General features: G+C 28.4%; 1 long non-coding RNA gene across 1 annotated transcript; it reads left to right on the top strand.

The window, feature by feature from the left end:
- Positions 1 to 12344: 12344 nt before the first annotated feature.
- LOC108459429 (uncharacterized) lies at positions 12345 to 13460 on the top strand. The gene is made up of 2 exons (XR_001867355.2): positions 12345 to 12750; positions 12889 to 13460. It is a non-coding gene; the product is annotated as an uncharacterized LOC108459429 (long non-coding RNA).
- Positions 13461 to 15891: the final 2431 nt, after the last annotated feature.

Below are 15891 nucleotides of genomic sequence, written 5' to 3'. Positions count from 1 at the left end.
CAATTAATTATATTGCAACACATGCTATTAAATGTTTTCAGTTACCATTTTTTTTTATGATAAAAACAGAACTTAAAAGATTAAACTACACCAATACAATCGAAAGTAGCGTTAGCTTTGTCACTTTTGAGAATGATTAGAAGATCTGTAGGAGCAAATGTCAAAACAGTAACTCCCTCTCTCTTTGCAAACACCCTCCTGGCAATTCGATCAACGACGACGTTGGCTTCCCTTTGTACATGTCTGAACTCCCAATGCTCAAAACTTCGTAGTTTTTGTTGGATCCTCCTAACCATTGCAGAGCTCGAATTAGTTGTATTTGCAAAGCATGAACTACCTCAATGCTATCCGTGTGAATCAGTATGCTATTCAAACCTCGTTCTTGCAAAATAATTAGCCCATTGAAGATACCCCACAGCTCAGCATAAAAAAACAAAACACATCCCTAAAGAATGGTTTGTGAAAAATAGAACGTTGATAATGACAATATATTGCAAAGAAATGAAAGAAAAGTAGAACACACATAATTTTTTTACATGGAAACCCTTTTGGGAGAAAAATCACGGGCAGAGGAGAAGAAAATTCATTATGTCGAATTCGAAGGGTACAAGAGGAGAAACGATTATGTCTATTTATAGGTTTAAAACCTTATTCTAATCAAAGTCAAATAGAAGTAATGCAGTAAGGTTAAAACACCTTATTGTACTCAACATCAAATATCAACGTTCGCCTTCGTAGATCCTCTTATCTTGCCATTAGTATTTATTTTAACAAGAATTTGGGTCACATAACTTCTAACATGGTTAAATCCCAAAATCCAGTTCCCTTGATGATTTCATATGACTCCCTCTGCGAATGCAAAACCTGTACTCAAATTAACAACTCCATCAATTTGCAAAATCAATTATCCTGATTAGAAGGAATAATTTGTCTCCAAACTTCTTTAGCCGTCAAACAATCTCTAAGAACATATAGGATGCTCTCTTCAGCATGACCACAAATTGGACACGATGTTTCATGGCTAATGCCTTGTCAAACACACTCCATGTTAGTGAGAAGATGTTCTTTAATGGTGAGCCAAAGAAAAAGTTGAACTCTATGAGGGCCTTTGAATTTCCAAGGAGTATTCCATATCGGATCCTTGGGATTCCAGCTATCTTCCTTTAGTGACCAATAAGCGCTCTTCACCGAAAAGTCTCCTTTAGTATTCGATGCCTACAAAATCCTATCAAGTCCATTAGCTGGGTGTGGTGGAGGAATGCTCACAATACGTCTAATAATAGAATCAGGGACCTATAAATGGAAGAGATCGAGATTCCAATTACCCTCCAAAGTAACCATGTCTTCAAGTCGGCAATCTACCTCCAAATTCCGATACAAAGGTATTTGATTGATTAACTGTAACGACTCGATAGTCACGGGTATCAGAAAGTGTATTTTCGGGTCTCCGTTTTCGAAAAACAAATTTGTAAATATTTATTAAAAATAGTTACGTCGATTAGTAGTGTAGTTAATTAGGTTTGGTTAGGTGAATTTGTTTAAATTAAGGTTAATTAGGTATAAGGATTAAATTGAATAAAGTGTGAAAGCTTAATAATAGAATAAAGAAAAGTAAAGGGACTAATTAAGCAAATAAATCATAAAATTTACAATTGTATGGTAATAGTAAATTATATGTGTAACAATAATATACATATACTTGTAATAATTATATATACTTACTTATTATTTAAGAAAATATTATTATGTTATGTTATATTATATTATATTATATTATATTATATTATATTATATTATATTATGATTAAAGTATAAAATAAATAAATAAGTAATTAAACCAAATTATGACAAATGTATGGTAATGGTGAAATAAATGTGTAAAATAATAATCATATGTATATAATAATACATGTATTTCTTATTGTATAAGTAATATATATATATATTATATTATAATATAATAATAAAACAAAACATAAAAGAAAAAGAAAAGAAATAACAGAATTGGGGAACGAAACATGGGAAAGAAAGAAGAAAAGAAAGAAAGAAAAAGGAAGGAGAAAATTTAGGGTTTTAAGGTTAAACTCAAAGTGGTAAGTCAATTTAGTCCTTTTTCTTAAAATTTTAATGTTTTTAGAATTCTAGAACAAAATATTACTTAATTTATATTGAAATTTTAGAAGTTAGTGAATTTTTAAAAGTTGTTCATGTTGAATAAATTGAAGTGCTAGGGGTTAAATTGATAGAATTTCAAGTTAGAAGTGAAAAAGGATTGAATTGTAAAATATATAATAAGTTTTGAGTAATAGGGACTAAATTGAGAGAATTTCAAAATTAGGGTTTATGGTGAAATTTAAAGGTTGAAATTAGTCTAAAGTAGGAGTTGAATGAAAATATGAAATTAGTTTTAAATAAAATAAAGTTAGTTTTGATTAAGGATTAAATTGAAATGTGAGCAAAAGTTGAATAAAAATTTAAATATACAATGTGAAATTGTGTGTATTAATGATTTTAAATTGTTTTAATTTCCGTAGCTAACGTTGTGCTGGAGACCTCAGCTAAGAAAGGAAAAGACAAGTTTAACGAGGAGTAGCTCGAGAATTATGGTTTGTATTTCTATAATCCGAATTTAATTATTAATTATTATATTTTAATTTAAATGTTTATGGTAAGTAATTAAGGTAAGTATTAGTATTTTGATATTGAATTGAATTTACATGTATATGTGATTGATGTGGAAATTGAATATTGGATATATGTTGTACTTGAAAAGTGATGTGAAACCCTATTAACTGTATCAAGCTGAGTCGGATATAGTTGGCATACTATAGGATTGGAAGAGTTCAGGGATACTTCGACCACAAGTCGATGAGACATTGGGTGTCAAATTATTACTTCGGATAAATTTGATGAGGTACTGGGTACCAACTTACTTCGGCTTGGAAGATGAGACACTGGGTGCCAATCTATTACTTTGAATTATCCGATGAGGCACTGAGTGCCAAACTGGTGTGTTTTGGTTGGATCTGTGTATCTGTCCAAGTCCGAGTCTTGTTAATAGGGGTAAATAAATAATAAAGTCTTACAATTGATATTGAAATGAAATGATGTGAGAAATGGAAGTGATATAGTGAATTGAAAATAGAATGTGAAATATGTTGACAATACATGGAATATATGAGTTATATACTCATGAATTAAGTATGGCATGAAATGTGTCAATTAGGATATTGTTTAATAAATAAAAATGATAGTTATGATATGATGCTAGAAATTAATATGTCCTTATAAATTTAATTGTGCCTATTATTATATTATATTATTTTTTAAATATTCAGATTATAGAAATACCACTGAGTTTTTATTCAGCGTACGCTTTGTTTTTCGTGTGCAGATTAAGTATAGTGATTTTGAAGAGTTGTAATTGAGGTTGTAAGCATTCATCTCATCACATCTCCAAGTGCCAAGAGGGTATGTTTCAATATTTTGAATAGAATGACATGTACTTAAGAAGATCAAGTATGCTCCAAGCAATAGGGACTAAAATATAAATTATAATTTTTTTTAATGTTCAAATATATTAGTGATTAGCCAAAATCACTTTGGCAACAAATTTAATATTCCTATATCAGGTTCCTTAGGTTGAACCGGGTATAGGGGTGTTACATTAACGGTCTAATTTGAGGTATCCAAGGATCCAGCCAACATCGAACAGACTTCCTATTGCCCACTGACCATATCAAATTATCTCTGAACAAGGGCCATATCCTTGACATACCTTTCCATAGAAAAGAACAATTATTTCTCATAATATTATTAGGCAAGCTATCTTCCAAACCATATTTAGAATGAAGAACCTTAACCCATAAGGCTTTATGGTTTGAAACTAGATTAAACCTCAACTTCATGAGAAAAGAGACATTTTGGTCTTCCAATCTTCTCAACCCGAGACCTTCATTAGAATGCGGTTGACAAACAAAATCCCAATTAATAAGGGCCAACTTCCTCTTCCCACTTGAAGAACGCCAGATGAATTGTCTAACCAAATTCTTAATTTTCTCGCATATCCCTTTAGGTATGATCATAGTCTGCATAAAGTAGTTAGGTATAGAAAGCAAAACAGATTGAGCTAAAGTAGCTCTCCCGGTAAAAGACAACTATCTAGCATCCCAACTGGAAAGTTTATTACGTACCTTTTCCACCACAAATCTTAAGGTACCTTTAATGACTTTTCCATAGAATAAGGGAACCTCCAAATAGGATCCAAGATTGTTAACCTTTTGAAAACCCATCTAGTTACTAATATGTTCTCCAAGAATCCTCCTCAACACAATGGGAAAAATAAATATTTGTCTTATGAGCGTTAACTCTATGTCCCGAGTAAGCACAAAAGCGATCCAAAACTCCTTTGATAATTTTGCCATGCTTCATATCAACCTGCTAAAAATAACTAAATCATTAGCAAAAAAAGATGAGAAAAGTTAGGACTTGACCTGGAGAGTCTAATTAGATGCCACTGACTATTAAAAATCTTGGAACGAATATCATGTCCAAGCCACTCCATGCTGAGAATGGACAAGTAAGGAGAAAGAGGACATCCTTGGTGTATGCCCTTTGCCGGCTTAAACTTTTGAATAGAGCACCTGTTTCACAATATCTACATGGTATGATTCGAAATTGCAGACATAATAACCTTCCCCAAATATTCCAGAATGCTAGCCGCTTGAATAAATGCTTCAGTTAACTGCCACCTAACTTTATCATAAGCTTTTTCAAGATCGATTTTAATCATCATCCAAGGCTTCATGTTCCTCCTACCTTTCATCGAATGAATAACTTCTTGAGCTATAAGGATGTTATCAGTAATATTTCTCCCAGCTATAAACCCTGCTTGTTCCTCAGCAATAATTTTAGGGAAAATAACCCTAAAACGGTTCGTTATAACTTTCATCACCAATTTATAAAGCATAGAGCAGAGACTAATGGGTCGAAACTGTGAAAATGTTTTAGGATTATAAACTTTAGGGATAAGAGTAATGAAAGTATTATTCAAATTTGGATCGATAAAGCCACTGATAAAAATCTTTTTAACCCAATCGCAAACATCTTTTCCCACCACACTCCACTGTTTTTGAAAAAAGATAGCATGAAACCCATCACTACGTAGAACTTTTAACGGAGCCATAACAAAGAGAGTCTTTTTAATCTTCTCATATGAAACCATCTTACCCAGAAAGGCAGAATCTCCAACATCAAAATTTTTGGAACTATTCATACATGTAAATATTTTAAAGAAATGAATCTTTGTTCATTTGTGGGGAAATTTGAGGATTCGAGGAAGGACCAGGCCATAATCCAACTTGCTCAAGCAAATTTGCTTCTTAGTTGTAATATGCATACAACGGAGTGACCTAGAGGCAGAGTCTCAAGGTTAGAGTTGAGTTATAATTACTTAGGGTCACAGGATACATTTCCATGATTAAATAAAATTGTCCGCAAGTTAAAACTACTTTTGTAAAATTTTATATCTCAAATATAATTGTATTAAATTCATATAGTTGGTGATGTTAATTATTTAACTGTGTTTTAAATTAATATCGACATTAAATTAATTTGTTATGCAGAATATGATAGTTAAGATCAGAATATAGAGTGTAGCACCCTGTAGCCAGATCCGGCGATCGGATTGGGTATGGGGTGTTACAAATTTATTGAGGGATATCAACATATTCTTCTTCAAATACAATGTCCTTAATTCTTTCTCCCCCCCGACAAACTTAACATCCTCAAAAAACGAGCATTATCCCTCTAAAAAATAACCTTAATAGTGAGATAATAAAATTTGTAACCCCTAGATCTTTCAAAGTATGTGAAAAATGAAAGGGATAAGAATACCATTGAACACAAGTTCTAATTTCTCTTTTTAGAGACATAATCTAATCTCTTGTGTCACAATGAAGCTGAATTCTTAACCATTAATTTGTCTTTCTTTCATATTACGATAGTATGCAACGGTTTATTAAATGAAGCAATAGTATTAAGTAAATATAGATTGTATAACCTAATAATGAATTGAAAACAATCAAATTTGACTTATAAAAAGACTAAATTTTCCTTTCACAAATGAATAAGAATAACCAACTTTATCCAATGTTGAAATGAAAATCAAATTCCACTTAAAAGACAATACAAAAAAGTCTCATTCAAATTCAAATAAAATTTAGTTCTTAATAATAATGATAATTTAATTTAAAAGTTCCTATTGCTTCAACTTTTGTCGAAATATCGCTGCCTACGTAAATGTATCTTTCACCAACATTTGACTTTCGATAGTTCTAAAAGCCTTGCATAGACACACTGATGTGAGTTGTTGCACCAAAATCTATCCACCAAGTGTATCTAGGTACCAACATCAAATGAACCTTAGAATAAACAAAATTAAGAAATGCACTTGTCGTACCATAAGAGAAACAACCATCCTTGGTTAGTTCTTTTTGTTGTTTCATTTTTAGTCTCGTATCCACAACTTCCTTATTTTTCTTTGTATATCATATTGAAATTAGATTTGTCAATAACGTACTAATTTTAGCCTTTTCGTTCTTGCAAGGCCTCTTTCAATGTTGGCTACAAATTCCTTAAATGTGGTAATCTTATTCGACATAGTGTCCCTGAATGTTTTAGTGCATGTAGTAATATTGGTAGGTATAATAGTTGTTGAATGAAACAAAATAATCTCACATAAGATTTCAAAAATAAATTAAAATAATAAATTCAAATGAATATAAATTCCATTTTAAGATACTAAACACTCCATTAATATTTTAACTTTGAAAAAAAATTAACTTGTAAGTGATATATTAGTGTAGTAATCGGACAAATGACAATAAGAACATGTCAATCAATAAATCTTCATTTGTGTATATTTATTTCTTAAACGTAGAATCGAATAATCATCACATGTTTATTACCACAGTAACCCATATAATTTTGTTAAATATTAACATTCCTTTGGGCTAATCAATATTAACATGGCTTAAGTTATATCCACACAACTTTTTATATTTTAAAACAAAATAATTTCAACAATAGGGGCCACTTTGGCAACGTATTATTTCAATTAAGTCATTTTAAAAATATATAAATGTATTCATATTCAAATTTTAAATTTTCATAACAGTCAAAGGTCAAAACTATAATTTATGATCACGCTACAATTCCAAAATAACCAAAATAAAATTATCTAATTACTCAATCAAAATCAAAACCTTAATCTTTAATTGAATTTTAATATTTAAACAAGCAACCATTAAAATCTTTACAATAAAATTCAAAACCAAATGTAAAAACTATTTTTTTAAAAATTGTATCATGGTCGACATGAATTTACATCAAAGTACCCAAAAAATTGAATCAACATCTAAAAGATAATAACTTTAAGAAATGTTCGCCCAAACAAATTTGAAAAAAAAATCATAATTGTATCCACAAAAAATTATCAATAATCTTAATATCATTACACACAAAACTTAAACCATAATTTTTTATAGATTCAGTAAAAACCAATTTACGTATAATATTTATGTACCCATTCAACAAAAAGTTTTTATAACCTTTAGCAAATTACACGTGCCGTCTAAAATTTATATTTATTATTAAACTAATAGATTCACATACCTTTTATGTACACGCGTACACGAAAAAATTGATGACATCATACTAAAATATTCTCATTATTAACTTAGAATTTTCCAAGCTAATAAAGCTTCAAATCACTAAATCTAAATCTTTATTTGCTTAGAATTTTCCAAACTTGGAATTATCGATGAATTAATAATGTTTCCGAAAAAAAAATATAAAAATTAGGAAACAAAATCTTTACTTGTTTAAAGCCTTGAAATAAATTCAAAATAAATAATCAAAACCCCAAATCAATAAATCAAACTCATAAAATCTTATAGAAAATCAATTAATTCTCAATGGTTTAACATAACGAGACTCTAATACCACTTGATAGAATTGTAAAATCTTGGTATAAAACTTAATAAATCAGTATATGTCATTTTACATCATTAAGAATAGAAAACTAAATATGAAAGTATACTTAAATCCATCAATATATTGAAATATTCAAGTCTTGTGGTTTTTATCTTCCAAATTAACACAAGTATTTTAGAGAAAGTAAATCTCTTTTTCAAAAGATAAGATATTAAAAAAATTACATAGGTGTAATTTGGGAACCGTAATCCTAATATATAACTTTTGCATATTAACCTTAATTTTAATCAATCCATCATCAATTAGAAATTATTTACTAAATTATCTACATATATTTGACTCATATTTTATTTAATAACCAAAGCACGATAAGCTTTAACCACATTAGATCACTTTTAATTTGGCTAACCTTTTATGATAGTAGATAATACATGTAATTAATCTTATTGTGTATGTGATTCCATATTATCTAACGGATACATAAACTTAGAAACCGTAAGCAACTTGATACTTTTTTTACGTTCCTGGTTAACACTATTAAAGTACACTCTGGCGATCAATAGCACAATGACACATGACAACCTTACATTTTGACATGTGACGAAAAAAAAAGAAAATTTTAAAATTTATAAAAAAATTATATTTTTCATGTGTTAAAATGTGAGGTTACCACGTGTCACAATGCTATTGGTTGTCAATGCCACATCAACATATTTTAACAATATTAGTCAAGTACCTAAAAAATATACCAAGTTTGCTTGTGGTTCCAAGTTTAGGTGCCAGTTAGGTCTAAAAAAGGTTAGGTACCAAGTAGGTATAAATTGTCGAGTTCAAGTACCTTCGTATATTCTAACTCATGTTTAAAATTACAATTTTTATTCGGAGTCTGTAACACCTCTTACCTAACCCGACTGTTGAGTCAAGGTATCAGGATGTCACATTCATCTTTGAGACAACTCCGGTCTCTCAAAAATTCCATTAAGCATTTCATTCAGGTTAACAACTTATAACACTCTTAAATTGAGATTTATGTGCTAATCCAAGCATAAAACAAGCTTACAAAAGCTCTCTAAGTGGCCAAAATTCAATTCGGGAAAAAAGGGTGAAAATCAAAACCACTTAATGCTCGTCGCGACTACAGGGTATCCAACATCATGACGTGACTATCTGAGTAGCCCTTGTCGTGACGTTGAACCTGCAACTTCAAAACCTGCAACCAATGAAAATTTTGCAAATATAGATTTATCAATCTTAAACATTGCTTGAATCATCATGAAACAACTTCAAACACATCCAAAATACAAAGTTTACAATAAAGATCATTACTCGGCAATTTCATCCTTTAGTATCATACATAACATTCTCAATGAGATCTTATGTACATGCCAAATCTAATGCCCTAAATTTAAAATTCATACTTCTTCCAAATCTTGAGATGTGATGTGATGAGTTGGAGTCGACCTTCACATTTACTTCAAAATGATCTTTACCTATGTATTTGAAAAGAAACACGTTAAGCTCACGAGAGCTTAGTAAGCATATTAAAAATCATACCATGCAAGTAAAATTAATTTATTTTTTAATTACATATATAAACATATATATACTACTGTTTTTTTTTCATTCAATCACCTTATACAAATTTTGTTTCCATATTAACTCCATTGAGATATCAATTCCATAAGTTATAAATTAGTTACTTGAGCCACATTAGATTCACTTACCTCATATTGCTATTGCCCAATTGTAGACTTAAAAGAACACGATAGGATAAATAAAAAAATCGATAAGATGCATCGAAGTGCCACTTACTTGCACCATAGTGTTGCTTTCACTTGCACCGTAGGGCCATTATCGCTAGCGTGCTTAATCACTTTCCTAATGGCATGCCATTTATATCTTACTAGTTCTCATTTTGTCTACATAGGCATTTAACATAAACAATTTCACTACGTTCACACAACGTTTAAAAATAGTTCTAACTTACACTTTTTACAATTTAGTCCTTTTTTATACACAATACACAATCAACTATCATCAATTCTCACTCAACATTTATTTCATCATAATCTAACATCTTACTTAAGTAATTTATATCACTATTTATTTCACCCATTTAAAATTTTCACTTTTTATAATTTAGTCCTTATTTAACAAATTCATCACACATACACATTTTCAATTCACCGTATAAATAATTCCACTTTCAAATAAATTTTCAGGTTCAAATCATTATTTTCTAGTACTAATGTATCCTATGAGTATAACTAAAGCAAAGTATCATATTTTCATTTAGGGCTTAGATTTTTTTTTCAAAGTAAAATTCTTGATATACTTACAACAAAAATTGGTTGAATGAACCCCTTTGTTCTTTCTTCCTTCACTCCTTTGCTATTTATTTGCCTTTTTCACCAATTGGATGTTCACCCTTCCTCTCATTCTCTTCAATAACACAAATACAACATTAATATCAAAACAAAAGTTACATGCTATTTCCATATATTTTTTATGAGATAAATATGAAATCCTAAAAGGAACTCCATCATCCTTAGGGGCGTTTAGACGATTAACTGAACTGAACTAGTATTAATCGAATTAATCAAAATTTTTAATCCTTTAATCATTAATTGAACCAAAATTTTTTCAAAAAAAAATTAACCGAACTGAAATGTTTCGGTTAATTCGATCGGTTAACTGAATTAATCAAAATTTATATGGTTTATTTTTTATTAAAACAAGTATAAAACATATCAAAAAAAATTGATAATGTTTATTTGACCGAATTAACTGAATTAGTAATAGCCTAATACATATAATATATAATATTATTTATTAAGTTCGGTTAATTCGATTAACTATCTGATTTCAAACCAAATTAATCGTTGACCAAAAATTTCAAAATATCTTTAACCGACCTCCGACCAAACTATATCAGTTAACTAACCAATTAATTGAATTAGATCGATTCGATCGGTTAATTTAATTTTAATAGAAGTTTGAACACCCCTAATCATCTTTACCTTATTTACTCAAAATCCTTTAACATTTCTTCACTCTTCTTTATTCTCCAAAATGGATATTAACTAGCTTTACAAGATGGTAAGTTTACTGTAGAATTGTCCTTTAGATTTACTAATAATCTATGAAGAAATTTGAAGTTTGAAAAAAGGGTTGAAAATGAAAAAGGGTTTAAAAAAAGAAACAAAACTTAGTAAAAATGGAGAGAGGCATGAAAGAGAAGCTAGAAAATGGTGGTGATACTTTTTTTATTATTTCTTTTCATATTTCTTTTTCTACAACCTTCTATCAAAATATCCATCCATTGTCCTTCTTTCTACATATATATTATTAAAAAAATCAAATCATCATTAAAATAAATGGTGTCCAACACTTTCACTACCATCCACATCTCCATGTACTTTCATGCTTAATTTACTCTCTAAGTCCTTCCTCTTTTTCTTATCCATTTAATTCCATCATCTTTTATTTTAAAATTTCACATTATGGCCCAGCACTCCTCACACTTCTATAATTTAATATTAACCCAAATTAACATTGTTTACTTCTAGAGTAATGTATGGGATATTACAGAGTGAATCAATATTTACATTTATGAATTAATTTTTGGGATCCATGTTTAAATCTACAAAATTACTATATTTAGTAATACATATTAAAGGAACACGAGTTTTGACCCCTTAGTTCCGTCCGTAACATTATTATTACAACATCTAAAAAACGTAGATTCAAATATGTTTTAATGCGTAATACCTTTTATTTTATAAATGGAAGGTTTATTCATAATTTAGGAAATGGTATAAAAATATTAGTATTTGCCACAATGTTCTTTTTAACTACATACAAAATTAAAATTTTGTCATCTTCATAATTTTTATATATATATAATATATTTATTTCTCAATTATTATTATTATACCCTAGATTTACTTATCACCTCAAATCTTGCTTATGAATATTTTAAGCTACATTACTTTTGTATTAAATATTTTTATATAAATAAATTGAATTAAAATTTATAATTGTTATAAACTTTATCCATGCATCAAACGCTAATATTTCTGGTAACTATAATCTCCAAATTAGATATTGTTTATATCTCCATCGTCCAAATCTAAAAATAATCAAAATATTTTAGGAATGCTCTAATGCAATAGATGAAAGAAATAAAAATATTTTAAGAATATTCAATAAATTATTATTTTTAAATAATTATTGCTGAAATAATAAAATATAAATAATTTTATTGATTAGATTTGTTTATATAAAAATATAAAAATAAATTCGGAAATTGTTTACTTCGGGACTAGGGCATACGTCAGCATGGGGGGCTTAATGAGTGTGTTGGGATCTATTTAAGATTGCTTTGAGGAGGAGAGGTTTTCACAGCACAAAGTGGGAAGAGGGATAAGGGGAAAGGAATTAAGTGTGAGGAGGTCGTACCTTGTATGGTCTACAGATTCCTACTATGGCTTTGATTTCCTTGAGTTCTCTCTCACTCTCACCCCAAAAAAACACTTACACTAGATCTACCATCATTTTATTGTTAAAGAGGGAAAGGGAGAAAGAGTTGCCGGGAGTTTTTGGAAGTGGGATGGGTGGAAAGATTTGTATTTTCTCTCTTGATTTTCTAAGAATGTAAAGCAAATCTTTCCTACTCCTCCCATTCCACTTATTTCCAGTTCTTCCTCTCCACTTCTTACTTTTCTCGATTGTTTTTGCTCTTTCTAGCACTCGGTAAGTTAAATCGGTAGATTCTTGTCTAATCTTCTAATTTTCCTTTCTATTATATAGATCTGTATATTATCTTTCACGGATCTTCTGAGATTTGATTCGAGAAAGCTTTTTTGTTATGATTTCGAAATGGTTTCACAGTTGCATCGACATTTGAATTCAGCTTCTATTTTCTGTTTGAAAGCAAATTGATAAGTTCAGGTACAAAGGAAATCCTTATTTTGACTATAAAGAGTCACGAATCTCTTTAGTATTTCGGAAAGTAAAAGCTAATTTAACCAACATCGCAGAAATTTTTAGGTCTGGCGTTGGGTAGGTGAAGATCAATTAAATCGTTTGATTAATTGATTTAGTTGGAAGACAGGTGTGAAGTTTGATCCACTGCCCCAAAATAACTCAACAATAAAATAAGCTTTGCTAATGGATCTGATTGTCTTATGGAATTGAGTCGTTAGCGTTGTGTGGGTGAATAGATTCAGACCGGCGGGGCGGCACGTAAAGGTTTTATTGCACTGCCCAGAAAGCTTCCGCGAAAAATAGTTGAAGCATTTGGTTTTCTTCTCAATTTTTGTTCAATCTGTGTCTTTTCCCAAAAGAAATTATAAAGGTCAAATTCTGCTAGTACCATTGTATTTTGTTTAGGCTTAATTCATGATTTATCCTTTGGAGTGTACCTATTTTTTTACTCTGATATTTCAACTTTTTTTTCTCAATTTATTTGGTATTTAAATATCAATTTTTTCTATTTTGATGCGTTAAAAAAATCTGGTCAGGATTTGTTAGGCGACATTGGTCAATGGTGTTAGGTCTCTTTGCCAATGGAAAAGTGCCATCTTGATTATATTTGGTTAATAAAAAAATCCACATAGTAATTAGATTTAATTAAAATAAAAATATATAGTTATAATATTAAATATTAAAAACATTGTTCATTTTAATTTGCCATCATTGATTGGTATTCATTGACCATTGATCGATTGACCGTGTTGATTGATTGTTGACCTCTATTACTATTAGAATATTTCACGTGTTTATTTTAGTATTATATTGATTAAAAAATTAAGTAGTTATATATAATATATAAAAAATTTAGAGGTTTAATTTTTTTATAAATTGTAATTTGTAAAAGTTAAAATACTATATAATTATTGAAAATTATTATAAAAATATATTTAAATTCAAGGAGTTTAACAAAATCCTTCAAATTTAAATATCTTAAATACTTTTTTAAAATACTTTTATAATTTTTACATTTTGTAATGATATTAATAATTTCAATTAATATATTTAATTATCTTATTTTTTTGTAAATTTTATTTTTATAAATTTTTTATCATTTATATATTTATTTCTAGATTATATATATTTTAAACTTTTTATTTATTTGTTTTCATTTTTCAGATTTTTAATGTATATGTATATCTAATAAAAATAAAGTCGCTATGTAGTTATTTATAAATAGCTATTAGATTTTTTTAACGTTGGTAAAAATTGGAGTAAAAAATATATTGGGAGCATACTTTAGGTATCAAATTGGAAAGTGATTGATACTCAAAATATCAAAATGAAACGAAAATGTGTTTAGGTACCAGATTGAAAAATGAGTATACTTTAGAACTTAAGTCATGAATAGAGCTTTTGTGTAAATAATGGATTTAGTATTGTAACTATTAAATTCATTAATGCGTTAAATATATTATTTTATATGTAATGTTATATATTACTCATTAAAAAAATTAGTTTATTATCTTATATGTAATGTTATATATTACTCTTTAAAAAAATTAGTTAAACCACATTACTCAAAAAGTAGTTAATAGATTTGAAAAATATAATTAAGAATGATTAAGTTGAAGAATATGAATAAAAATTTTAAATTTAATTATAAGATTAATAGTATAATTTAATGAAACAAATTTAATTATTATCATTCAGTCATAATTAATTTTAAAATTTAAAAAATTAAAAATTAAATTAATGAAAGTATATGTATTAAATTCACAATTTATACAAAAGTGTAAAATACTTGTGAGCTTAACTTGGGTTGGACTTTTAAAGAAATCAAAATCTTTATTATTGATTTATTGTATAAGAAACTCTTCAAAATTAATTAAAATAGTTTTTAATCGAATTTAAATAATTAATTCTACCATAAATTTAATTTAAGTAATTAATTTTTGGCGCGTTTAATTTTTTCACGGGTATGCTAAGGTTGTACTACATGGTAAAAAGATTTAAAAATATAAAAGTTAGAATTTTTAATTTTTTAAATAATTAAAAATATTAAAAGAGAGACTAAATCTAGAAAATATTAAAACTGTAAATTAAGGTTGGAATTAAATCAAAGTTTAAAATGAATGGACCTATATAAAAAATATCCCAAAATACAAAATAGTTGCTTCCCTTTCCACCCAGGTGAAGTGCAAAGCTTTGCATTGTTTGTGCGACACAAACCTTTTCCTTTCTTTTATTATTTGATAATATTAGTTGGTATTTTAGGATAATGTCGCTCATGACATGTTGGATACTCAAAATTACTGTAGTTTTCATAAATAATTTATAGCTTATATCAAAATTTATTTTAATTAACAAACCCTGAGACTGAGGTGAGCATCGTTTTTCCTTGTTTTCAATATTTCGCTCTTGTTGTTTATGGCATAATATTCCGATAAAAATCATACTATAATTTATGTATATAGAAAGGGTTGGAATAGGAAAATTTTTATGATATCATTGCTGAAATGGAATACATATGAAAAATTATATTTTTAGAATCGAATCGATAATCGAATCAATAAAATTATCGATTTTTATCGATCAATTTAATTGATTTAATATTAAAACAATGAAAATAATAAAAATAAGGTTAATGATACTATAATTTGAAATATAAAAAAAATAAGGCCCATTTCTATCCGTTTGAGCTTGATGATAACTTCTTTCAATAAAAAAAAAAACTTGATGATAAGGTTTTTTAACCTAATATAATATGGTTCACTTTAAATATACCAATTTTATTCGCATTTTCCCTGTGGTTGCTGTCACACAAGATCAAATCTTTTTTCCATTTATGTGCTCTGTCATTCTTTCCTTAATCACTTTGATCTATCATTCTTTCACTCTTCACTTCTATTTGGTGGAGAC

The sequence above is a fragment of the Gossypium arboreum genome, chromosome 4, assembly GCF_025698485.1.
Source record: "Gossypium arboreum isolate Shixiya-1 chromosome 4, ASM2569848v2, whole genome shotgun sequence".
In the NCBI taxonomy this organism is placed as follows: domain Eukaryota; kingdom Viridiplantae; phylum Streptophyta; class Magnoliopsida; order Malvales; family Malvaceae; genus Gossypium; species Gossypium arboreum.
The sequence above is the reverse complement of the archived record's forward strand: the minus strand, read 5'-3'. Positions and strand labels throughout refer to the sequence as shown.